The sequence below is a fragment of the Natator depressus genome, unplaced genomic scaffold (genome assembly GCF_965152275.1).
Source record: "Natator depressus isolate rNatDep1 unplaced genomic scaffold, rNatDep2.hap1 scaffold_35, whole genome shotgun sequence".
In the NCBI taxonomy this organism is placed as follows: domain Eukaryota; kingdom Metazoa; phylum Chordata; order Testudines; family Cheloniidae; genus Natator; species Natator depressus.
In genome coordinates this window covers 73825-85290 of record NW_027439787.1, presented here as the reverse complement: position 1 = coordinate 85290, position 11466 = coordinate 73825, and the positions used below count along the sequence as shown (strand labels likewise).

The window sequence follows — 11466 nt, the reverse complement described above, 5'->3', positions numbered from 1 at the left end:
TACTCCTCCTGGTGTATGATGTGCTGGCATTTAAACAATGGTGGGCCCCAGACCAAAATGGAGTCACATGTGCTAACTTTTCCTTAACACGTGAAGGAGAAATAGAGCTCAGGAATAGGTTTTGAGAGTTGGAAAATGAAGAAGGGGCTCAGCAAGTAGTCACTGAAGGTGAAGGGGCAAGGAAGAAGAGAAGAGCGGCTAGTCCTATTGGAAAAGAGGAAGAGTCAATGGAGACTACACCAAATATGAGCTCCAAAAGGTTACAGGATGGGTTGAAGAGGATTACAAGGGAGAGTAGGAATGGAAAGAACTTGCAGCCAGAGGGAAGAGGGGATAGACTGGAGAATAGCACCGTCACCAGGGAAAGGCAGGGCTACGTGATCGGGGACTCTTTACTGAGAAGACTAGACAGGCCTGTAACCAGAGCTGATCCAGAGAATAGAAGGGTGTGCTGTCTTCCAGGTGCTAAGATATGGGATGTAGATCTGAGGTTGAAAAGGATCCTAAAGGGAGCGGGAAAGAATCCCCTATTTATCCTTCATGTGGGAACAAATGATACGGCTAGATTCTCACTGGAAAGGATTAAGGGAGACTGTGCTAGGCTGGGGAAGACGCTTAAGGAAATCGAGGCTCAGGTGATCTGTAGTGGGATTTTGCCTGTTCCTGGAGAAGGGCAACAAAGGCGTGACAAGATTATGACTATCAACAGATGGCTCAGGCAATGGTGCGAGAAGGAGGTCTTTGGGATGTCTGGCCACTGGGAGGCATTCCTGGACAGAGGACAGTTCTCTCGGGATGGACTTCATCTGAGTAGGGAAGGAAATAGACTTCTAGGATAGAGGCTGGCACAACAGATTAAGAGAGCTTTGAACTAGGAATCTGGGGGAGATGGTTGGTTGGGGGATGTCCAGGTAATGTCCACGCCGGATTTTAGCCTTGAGAGGGAAGAAAACAAAGTAAGAAAGGATACAGCCGTGGGTAGGAGAATGGCTATAAGGAGGAAGGGCAGTGTGGACACCAGTCTAATATTTTCTACTGGCTGTAGAATGACCGTGCCTCTTTGGGTAAAGAACGTGAGCGAGGCCAAAGAGCAAAAATGAAGATGTTTGTACACTAATGCGAGGAGCCTAGGTAACAAAATGGAGGAACTAGAGCTACTGGGGCAGGAAGTGAAACCAGATATTCTAGGGATAACAGAAACAGGGTGGAATAGTCGTCATGACTGGACTACGGGTATTGAAGGGTATGTGCTGTTTAGGAAAGACTGAAATAAAGGTAAAGGTGGTGGAGTAGCATTGTCTATCAATGAGGAGGTAGACTGTAAAGCAATTCGAAGCAATGGAATGGATAAGACAGATTTCAGGAAGGCGTTTGATATGGTGCCACATGGGGAATTATTCATTAAACTGGCAAAGATGGGGATCAATATGAAAATTGAAAGATGGATAGGGAAATGGTTAACAGGGAGATTATAGCGGGTCCTGCTGAAAGGTGAACTGTCAGGCTGGAGGGAGCTTACCAGTAGAGTTCCTCAGGGATCAATCTTTGGGACCAATCTTATTTCATCTCCCTCCCTCAGCTCAGTGATGGCCTGAATTGCCCCTTCTCCCAGCAGAGCCAGAGGATTGGAAGCAGCAACATCAAACCCCTGTGTGGCTCGCAGGAATGAACACAAACACGCCCTTGTAGCTGGACAGATGGTTAGTTTTACCCCTGGGATACTACAAGGCTAAAGAGAAAGGTGGTGGCCCCACATCTAAGGAATGAAACACAACACAGTCATCATCGTTCTGCCCATCCTTGCCCCTTTATACTTCTACTGTCTCACTCCCACCACCGTCGCCCTCTGTGGGTTCAGTGCGAGTGCCACCCTCAGTGCTTCCTACACACACAGACTCACACACACATCTTGCAAGGAAAACCTCACCACGGAGTCACATGCACCTGTTGCTTCCCTGCACCCCTGCTCTCCAGAATCCAATCCCAAGGAAAGCTTGTCGGGCCCAGAGCTGGTAGGGCGTCTGGTGCTGGAGTATTGAAGCTACAGAGACGGCACTCAGAGGAAAGATGCTGAGAGAGTGCAAGTTAAGAATTGGCCGGTCAGGTTTCCAGTCCCCTCACGGGTCATTCCCTCACTCGAGCAAAGGGGCACATCTCAATTCTCAGCTGGCTCAGTCGAGCTGCATCGTTCTTGTTTCCACTCCGTCAGGTTTGAGGCCTCTTTCGCACCCTGTCTTTGAGAAGACAGCCAGAAACTACTCTCTGAAATAGCAAATGCAGGAGGACGTGTTATCGCTCCTGCCCCAAGACAGACAGACAAAGAGAGAAATGTTCTCGCTTTGAGGGTGGGACTCCCTGCCCTTGGCCAAAGACGAGCACTCTCTTTGACCTTTGAAACTTATTCAGCTTTTCTTTCAACAGGGAGCCCGAGAGCTCAGGTGCTGGAGCGCTGCATTTGTCAGTGAAGCTCGGTGAGCTCGAATGTCACTCGTCTCTTCTACCAGCAAGTCAAAACACAGGAAGGATTTCCTAATTTGACAATACTGGGGTTGTCTGAGGGTCTGTCCACACTGCACACTGAGCCTGTCTCTATGTGGCCTGGGCTTGCTGACTTGTGTTGCCAAGCCGGTGTTCGAGCATCCAGACAGCAGGGGAAACTCAGGCCTCACACTGTGTCTATCTGTCAAGGTTCCTTCCCCACTCTGAACGCTAGGGTACAGATGTGGGGACCTACAGGAAAACTTCCTAAGCTTACTTTTACCAGCTTAGGTTAAAACTTCCCCAAGGTACAAACTATTTTACCTTTTGCCCTTGGACTTTCGCTGCTACCACCAAAAGTCTAACTGGGTTAGACCCCCAAAAATCCCCAAAAATCCTCACCAAAACATTGCACCCCCCTTCCTGGGGAAGGTTTGGTAAAAATCCTCGCCAATTTGCATAGGTGACCACAGATCCAGACCCTTGGATCTTAAGAACAATAAAAAAGCATTCAGTTTCTAAGAAGAAGAATTTTAATAGAAGAAAAAGTAAAAAGAATCACTTCTGTAAACTCAGGATGGTGAATACCTTACAGGGTAATTAGATTCAAAACATCGAGAATCCCTCTAGGCAAAACCTTAAATTACAAAAAGACACAAAAACAGGAATATCCATTCCATTCAGCACAGCTTATTTTCTCACCCATTTAAAGGAATCAGAATCTAACGCAGATCTAGCTTGATTACTTACTAAGTTCCAAGATGCCATTCCTATTCTGTCCCCAGCAAAAGCATCACACAGACAGATCCCGACCCTTTGTTTCTCCCTCCCCCCAGCTTTTGAAAGTATCTTGTCTCCTCATTGGTCATTTTGGTCAGGTGCCAGCGAGGTTATCCTAGCTTCTTAACCCTTTACAGGTGAGAGGATTTTTCCTCTGGCCAGGAGGGATTTCAAGGTGGTTAGCCTTCCCTTTCTATTTATGACTCTATCCTACCGCAGTAAGTCGTCCTAAGTTACGCTGCTCCCGCTGCGTGAATAACAGAGCTGGATTTGACGTCGCTTCGGTCGACTTACTGCTGTGTCTACACTGGGCTGGGTCGACGGGAGACGCTCTTTGGTCGACTTCCCTTCCTCCTGCCGTTCCTGGCGCAGTCCCAATGGCGACCGGAGAGCGCTCTGCTGTCAATTTCGTGGGTCTTCACTCGACCCCCACGACATCAACCCCCAGTGGATCCACCGCAGCAAACAGAGCCTCCCGACCGTGCTGCCCCATCCACACGGCACGACTTAGACCCGAGTGGGAAATTCAGCTCCTGTGGGGTGTGTCACCCTCATCCGCTGAAGATGCTCCCCGAGTCTCCAGGGATTCCTGCCCTAACTGCTCTCCAGCCGGTTTGTGTCCATACGCTCCCCGCGGGGAGGCTGTGAGTGGCCTGGTTACAAGCGCTGGCTGCTCAGGCCTGGCAGGAAGGGAAGCTCCGGGCAGCACTGACAGTCTGGAGATCCCTCCGGGGAAGCACAGGCGGTGGGTGGAACAGGCGGGGAGGCGAAGCTGCGGGGTCCTGCGGACACCCTGAAACCAGCTCACAGACCCCCGGGGGTCACGCTGCCCTACACGCTGTTGCAGTAATGTTTGTACAAGGTGTGACGCTGAAAGAGCAGCTTGTGTCAGAGTGTGTTCAGGCCAACGGATGTGTGTGTTAGTAGAGATCAAAGCGACTGTTCAGTGTGCAACTGTATTGGGTGTTTAAACCTCCTGAAAACTCGTGGAATGTTGTTTGCACTGTTTTCACTTCTCTGTGTCCTGTTACGCTGGAATAGCAAAGAGTTGCCTTGTGTAGACCCCTGTCACTAAATAACCCCTCAAAGGAGAATGAAGGTGTGTGGGATGCAAATGGAGAAAAGATTCATTTCCAAAGAAGGGGTGGTAAGAAGCAGGATTCCTGGGCGGGGGGCAGGAGGGTGTGGTTTGCACTGTTGTTGCCCAGGGTGGGAATGGGGAACTGGGCTCTGGCTTAAAGCGGTGTCAGGCTTCGAGGGGCTAGGTTCAGAGCTGGAGGTTTGGGTTGGGGTGAGGGTTGGGCTACAGTTTTGGTTCAGGTGTTTCGAGTTGGGGGGCAGGTTATGGGGTCAGGGTTCCAGTTGGGTTCCGGGTAGGGGGTGGAGTTTAGATTTTGGGGGGAGGGTTTGGCCAGCAGCAGCAGAGAAGTGCGGGAGATAAAACAGGCTGGAGACAAGGGCGGGGGGCAGAGGATTTTCATAGGAATGCAGTATCTAAGAAACACTCCTCCTGGTGCATGATGTGCTTGCTTTTAGACAATGGTGGGCCCCAAACCAAAATGGAGTCACATATGCTAACTTTTCCTTCACACCACTCAGGGTAATGCACCAACAATTTCCCTCGTGGAGCAACAGTGACACCGGGTGGCTAATCCAGGTATTGCACAAAGCATTTCCCTCCTGGAGCAACAGTGACACTCGGTGGCCACTCAGGGTAATGCACAAATCATTTCCCTCCTGGACCAACAGTGACACCGGGCGGCCCTTGGAGTAATACACAAAGCATTTCCCTCACGGAGCACCAGTTGCACAAACTGAGTTTAATAATAATAATAAACAAAAAATAGTTTCACTAGAAAAGGTAGATTTTCAGTGATTATAAGGGATAGCAAACAGAAGAAGGCAGATTACTTAGCAAATACAAATACACACGCATACTAAGCCTAAGATCTTAAAGAGACTGGATTCAAGAAGTAATTTCCCATCCTAAATGTCTTTTGGCATCTTGAAGAGTTTCTGTAGCTTAGACTTCCCGTTGTTTCTCTTTACAGACTAGACTCCTGTCTTAGTCTGGACTTCCCCCTTCTCATTTCCTTTGTCTCTTCAGGAACTTTCAGCAGCCTTTCTACTGCCCTGCATGATTTTCGTCCGCTCCGACTTTTCCTTGGCTCCCGAGACCTCACCTGTGGGAATGCACACCTACCCGTGTCCTACAAAGGGAGACGGCACCAGGAGAACAGAGGAGAGAGAGACTGAGAAAGTTGGCCAACACACAAGAGAAGAGAGAAAAATATGGGAGGAAGGCAAGCAACTCACCAGCTGGAGTCATCCTCCTAGATGCCACCTTCTTCTGCGAAGGAGACACCGTTCCTGGCCAGAGAAATGAGCAGCCCCTGAAATGGGGATCTTTTCTCCCTCATAACCACAGCTGATCAGGAACCTTTTCTTACAAACTGAACCCTAATTTACGGGGCTTCCCTACCCGGACTCAGGTGGGGCGTGAGCAGAGTCCTAACCAAACCAGACACTTACCTCACCGAGACTGGCGATTGCTCGGCTCCCAGATGGAGGGCTCTTGCCTGGCATCACCAACGGTCACAGGCTCGCTGCTCTCACTCACTTTCCGTCGCATGAGGGCAGTAGACTCTGAGGCTTGACTTCTTTTTCCTTGGTACTAAACCCAGCACAAGGGGAAAAAACAAGTAAGTTACCATCTCAGTCGACAACGTCTCGTAGGCTCCTCTGTTTGCCTCTCCCACATCTCGCCCTCGGCCCTGCCGCCCTCTTCCCTCCCGTCCACACCGGCCCCACGCGCCGCCCAGAGACCGAGTTCACCCCGCCCGTCCCCGCTCCGCTCTCGCACCCGCTGGGGGTCGTCTCGAGGGTTGTGATTTCGGTGTCGTGTCCTCTGCCGTCTTGTGTGTGTGTCGCGTGTCGGTGTCGTGTGTGATTTCGGTGTCATGTCGTCTGCCGTCTTGTGTGTCGTGTGACGTGTCGTATGTCATGTCGTGGGTGTGTGAGACGTCGTGTGTGTGTATGTGAGACGTCGTGTGTCTCGGTGTCGGTGTCGTGGGCGTGTGAGACCTCGTGTGTGTCGGTGTGTGTGTCGTCTCTGTGTGTGTGAGACGTCGTGTGTGTCAGTGTCATGTGTGTGAGACATCGTGTGTGTGAGATGTCGTGTGTGTCGTCTCTGTGTGTGTGAGATGTCGTGTGCCTGCTCTATGTGTGAGACATCGTGTGTCGGCGGTTGTCGGCGAGTGTGTGTGTGTGGGTGTGGGCGTATGTTGTGTGTGTGTTGTGTGGGCCTGGGCATGTGTCATGTCGTGTCTGGTGTGTGGGCGTGGGCGTGTCGTGTGTGTGTGTGTGTATGTGTGTGTGTGTGAGACGTCATATGTCATGTGTGTGTCAGTCGTCATGTGTGGTGCGTGTCAGTGTCGTGTGTGTCAGTGTCGTGTGTGTGTGTGAGACGTTGTGTGTCGTGTGTGTGTGTCAGTCGTCATGTGTCGTGTGGGTTGGTGTCATGTGTGAGAGACGTCGTGTGTCGGCGTGTATGTGTGTGTCAGCGTGTGAGAGATGTGTGTCGGAGTGTGTGTGTGTCGGCGTGTGAGACACATGTGTGTGTCCGCATGTGTGCGACATCATGTGTCGTGTGTGTGTGTGTGTGGGCGTGTGTTGTGTGTGTGTGTGTGGGCATGTGTGAGAGACGTGTTTGTGTGTGTGAGATGTTGTGTGTCATGTGGTGTCGTGTGTGTGTTGTCTTGAGTGTTTTTTGGTGTGTGACGGGTTGTGTGTTGTGTTGTGCGCGTGCAACGTGCAGTGTACGCCTGACGTGCTGTTTACGTGCGACGCGCGATGCGCAACGTGCCTGCGACACGCAATGTGTTGTGTGTGTGACATGTGAGGTGCTGTCTACAACGTGCAACAGGCTGTGTGCGATGTATTTTGTGTATAACATGCAACGTGCGGTCTACAACCTGCGACGTGCGATGCACGAGCAACGCTCGACGTGCTGTGTGCTACGTGTTGTGCGTGTGACGTCAAGTGCACCGTGTTGTGCGTGACATGCGACGGGCTGTGTGTGCGACGGGCTGTGTGTTCCACGTGCAACGTGTCAGTGTCGTGTGTGTGTGTCTCAGTGTCATATGTGTCTCAATGTCATGTGCCATTTTGTGTCGTGTGCCATTTTGTGTCATGTGTCGTGTTGTGTGCGTCATGTCTGTGACATGTAGTGTGTGCATGCGTGCGACGTGTTGTGCATGTGCGCAGTGCGACATGTGCGTGACGTGATACGTGCGACATGCGACAAACTGTGTGTGCGACGTTGTGTGCGTACAACGTACGTGCAACGTGCTGTGTGTCGTTGAGTGTGTGTGAGACGTGTTGTGAGACGTGTTGTGGGTCATGTTGAGTGTGAGACGTGTTGTGGGTCGTGTTGAGTGTGTGTGTGAGTGTGACGTGTTGTGGGTCGTGTTGTGTTGAGTGTGTGTGTGTGACATGTTGTGGGTCGTGTGTGTAATGTTTTGTGTGTGATGCTTTCTGTGTCGTCTTGTGTGTGTGTTTGTATGTGTGTATTTCTGTGTGTCGTGTTGTCTGCCGTTTTGTGTCATCGTGTGTGTGACGTGTGTGCGTCCGCACCTTCGACGTATTGTGCGTGTCCGTGTGGGAAGTGCGAAGTGGGATGGCTCAACTTGCCACCCCCTTCCCCAACACTTTAGCCCCCTGTCGTAAACATGACCCTCCCGCTTCCCTAGGGTGCTACGGACACTAACACCACCTAAAAGACCCCCGACTTACCACTATTGGCTGGCACCCCATTGCCACCCACACTTCTATGCTGCTGCTGGCCAAACCCTCCCCCCAAATCTAAACCCCACCCCCTACCCGGAACCCTACTGGAACCCTGACCCCATAACCTGCCCCCCAACTCGAAACCCCTGAACCAAAACTGGAGCCCAACCCTCACCCCAACCCCAACCTCCAGCTCTGAACCCAGCCCCTCGAAGCCTGACACCGCTTTAAGCCAGAGCCCAGTTCCCCATTCCCACCCTGGGCAACAACAGTGCAAACCACACCCTCCTGCCCCCCGCCCAGGAATCCTGCTTCTTACCACCCCTTCTTTGGAAATGAACCTTTTCTCCATTTGCATCCCACACACCTTCATTCTCCTTTGAGGGGTTATTTAGTGACAGGGGTCTACACAAGGCAACTCTTTGCTATTCCAGCGTAACAGGACACAGAGACGTGAAAACAGTGCAAACAACATTCCACGAGTTTTCAGGAGGTTTAAACACCCAATACAGTTGCACATTGAACAGTCGCTTTGATCTCTACTAACACACACATCCGTTGGCCTGAACACACGCTGACACAAGCTGCTCTTTCAGCGTCACACCTTGTACAAACATTACTGCAACAGCGTGTAGGGCAGCGTGACCCCCGGGGGGTCTGTGAGCTGGTTTCAGGGCGTCCGCAGGACCCCGCAGCTTCGCCTCCCTGCCTGTTCCACCCACCGCCTGTGCTTCCCCGGAGGGATCTCCAGACTGTCAGTGCTGCCCGGAGCTTCCCTTCCCTGCCAGGCCTGAGCAACCAGCGCTTGTAACCAGGCCACTCACAGCCTCCCCGCGGGGAGCGTATGGACACAAACCGGCTGGAGAGCAGTTAGGGCAGGAATCCCTGGAGACTCGGGGAGCATCTTCAGCGGATGAGGGTGACACACCCCACATGAGCTGAATTTCCCACTCGGGTCTAAGTCGTGCCATGTGGATGGGGCAGCACGGTCGGGAGGCTCTGTTTGCTGCGGTGGATCCACTGGGGGTTGATGTCGTGGGGGTCGAGTGAAGACCCACGAAATTGACAGCAGAGCGCTCTCCGGTCGCCGTTGGGACTGTGCCGGGAACGGCAGGAGGAAGGGAAGTCGACCGAAGAGCGTCTCCCGTCGACCCAGCCCAGTGTAGACACAGCAGTAAGCCGACCGAAGCGACGTCAAATCCAGCTCTGTTATTCACGCAGCGGGAGCAGCGTAACTTAGGACGACTTACTGCGGTAGGATAGAGTCATAAATAGAAAGGGAAGGCTAACCACCTTGAAATCCCTCCTGGCCAGAGGAAAAACCCTCTCACCTGTAAAGGGTTAAGAAGCTAGGATAAGCTCGCTGGCACGTGACCAAAATGACCAATGAGGAGACAAGATACTTTCAAAAGCTGGGGGGAGGGAGAAACAAAGGGTCGGGATCTGTCTGTGTGATGCTTTTGCGGGGGACAGAACAGGAATGGCATCTTAGAACTTAGTAAGTAATCAAGCTAGATATGCGTTAGATTCTGATTCCTTTAAATGGGTGAGAAAATAAGCTGTGCTGAATGGAATGGATATTCCTGTTTTTGTGTCTTTTAGTAACTTAAGGCTTTGCCTAGAGGGATTCTCGATGTTTTGAATCTAATTAACCTGTAAGGTATTCACCATCCTGAGTTTACAGAAGTGATTCTTTTTACTTTTTCTACTATTGAAATTCTTCTTTTAAGAAACTGAATGCTTTTTTGTTGTTCTTATGATCCAAGGGTCTGGGTCTGTGGTCACCTATGCAAATTGGTGAGGATTTTTACCAAACCTTCCCCAGGAAGGGGGGTGCAATGTTTTGGTGGGGATTTTTGGGGGTCTAACCTGGTTAGACTTTTGGTGGTAGCAGCGCAAGTCCAAGGGCAAAAGGTAAAATAGTTTGTACCTTGGGGAAGTTTTAACCTAAGCTGGTAAAAGTAAGCTTAGGAGGTTTTCATGCAGGTCCCCACATCTGTACCCTAGCGTTCAGAGTGGGGAAGGAACCTTGACAGATAGACACAGTGTGAGGCTTGAGTTTCCCCTGCATTCCGGATGCTCAAACACCGGCTTGGCAACACAAGTGAGCAAGCCCAGGCCACAAAGAGACAGGGTCAGTGTGCAGTGTGGACAGACCCTCAGACAACCCCAGTATTGTCAAAGGAGGAAATCCTTCCTGTGTTTTGCCTTGCTGGTAGAAGAGCCGAGTGACATTGGAGCTCACCGAGCTTCACTGACAAACGCAGCGCTCCAGCACCTGAGCTCTCGGGCTCCCTGTTGAAAGAAAAGCTGAAGGAGCGACCAAGGTCAAGGAGAGGTGCTCGTCTTTGGCCAAGGGCAGGGAGTCCCACCCTCAAAGCGAGAACATTTCTCTCTTTGTCTGTCTGTGTTGGGGCAGGAGCGATAACACGTCCTCCTGCATTTGCTATTTCAGAGAGTAGTTTCTGGCTGTCTTCTCAAAGACAGGATGCGAAAGAGGCCTCAAACCTGACTGAGTGGAAACAAGAACGATGCAGCTCGACTGAGCCAGCTGAGAATTGAGATGTGCCCCTTTGCTCGAGTGAGGGAATGACCCGTGAGGGGACTGGAAACCTGACGGGCCAATTCTTAACTTGCACTCTCTCAGCATCTTTCCTCTGAGTGCCATCACAGTAGCTTCAATACTCCAGCACCGGACGCCCTGCCAGCTCTGGGCCCGACAAGCTTTCCTTGGGATTGGATTCTGGAGAGCAGGGGTGCAGGGAAGCAACAGGTGCATGTGACTCCGTGGTGAGGTTTTCCTTGCAAGATGTGTGTGTGAGTCTGTGTGTGTAGGAAGCACTGAGGGTGGCACTCTCACTGAACCCACAGAGGGCGACGGTGGTGGGAGCGAGACAGTAGAAGTATAAAGGGGCAAGGACGGGCAGAACGATGATGACTGTGTTGTGTTTCATTCCTTAGATGTGGGGCCACCACCTTTCTCTTTAGCCTTGTAGTATCCCAGGGGTGAAACTAGCCATCTGTTCAGCTACAAGGGCGTGTTTGTGTTCATTCCTGCGAGCCACACAGGGGTTTGATGTTGCTGCTTCCAATCCTCTGGCTCTGCCGGGAGAAGGGGCAATTCAGGCCATCACTGAGCTGAGGGAGGGAGATGAAATAAGATTGGTCCCAAAGATTGATCCCTGAGGTACTCCACTGGAAAGCTCCCTCCAGCCTGACAGTTCACCTTTCAGCAGGACCCGCTATAATCTCCCTGTTAACCATTTCCCTATCCATCTTTCAATTTTCATATTGATCCCCATCTTTGCCAGTTTAACTAATAATTCCCCATGTGGCACCATATCAAACGCCTTCCTGAAATCTTGGTCAATTAGATCCACTGCGTTTCCTTTGTCTAAAAAATCTGTTACTTTCTCAAAG

At 51.2% G+C, this 11466-nt stretch overlaps 1 long non-coding RNA gene across 1 annotated transcript; it reads right to left on the bottom strand.

Annotated features, from left to right (window-relative positions):
- Positions 1-5273: 5273 nt before the first annotated feature.
- Positions 5274-10537, bottom strand: LOC141980422 (uncharacterized). Its single transcript, XR_012637553.1, has 3 exons — positions 10292-10537; positions 5791-5932; positions 5274-5441 (listed from the first exon to the last, which is right to left on the bottom strand). It is a non-coding gene; the product is annotated as an uncharacterized LOC141980422 (long non-coding RNA).
- Positions 10538-11466: the final 929 nt, after the last annotated feature.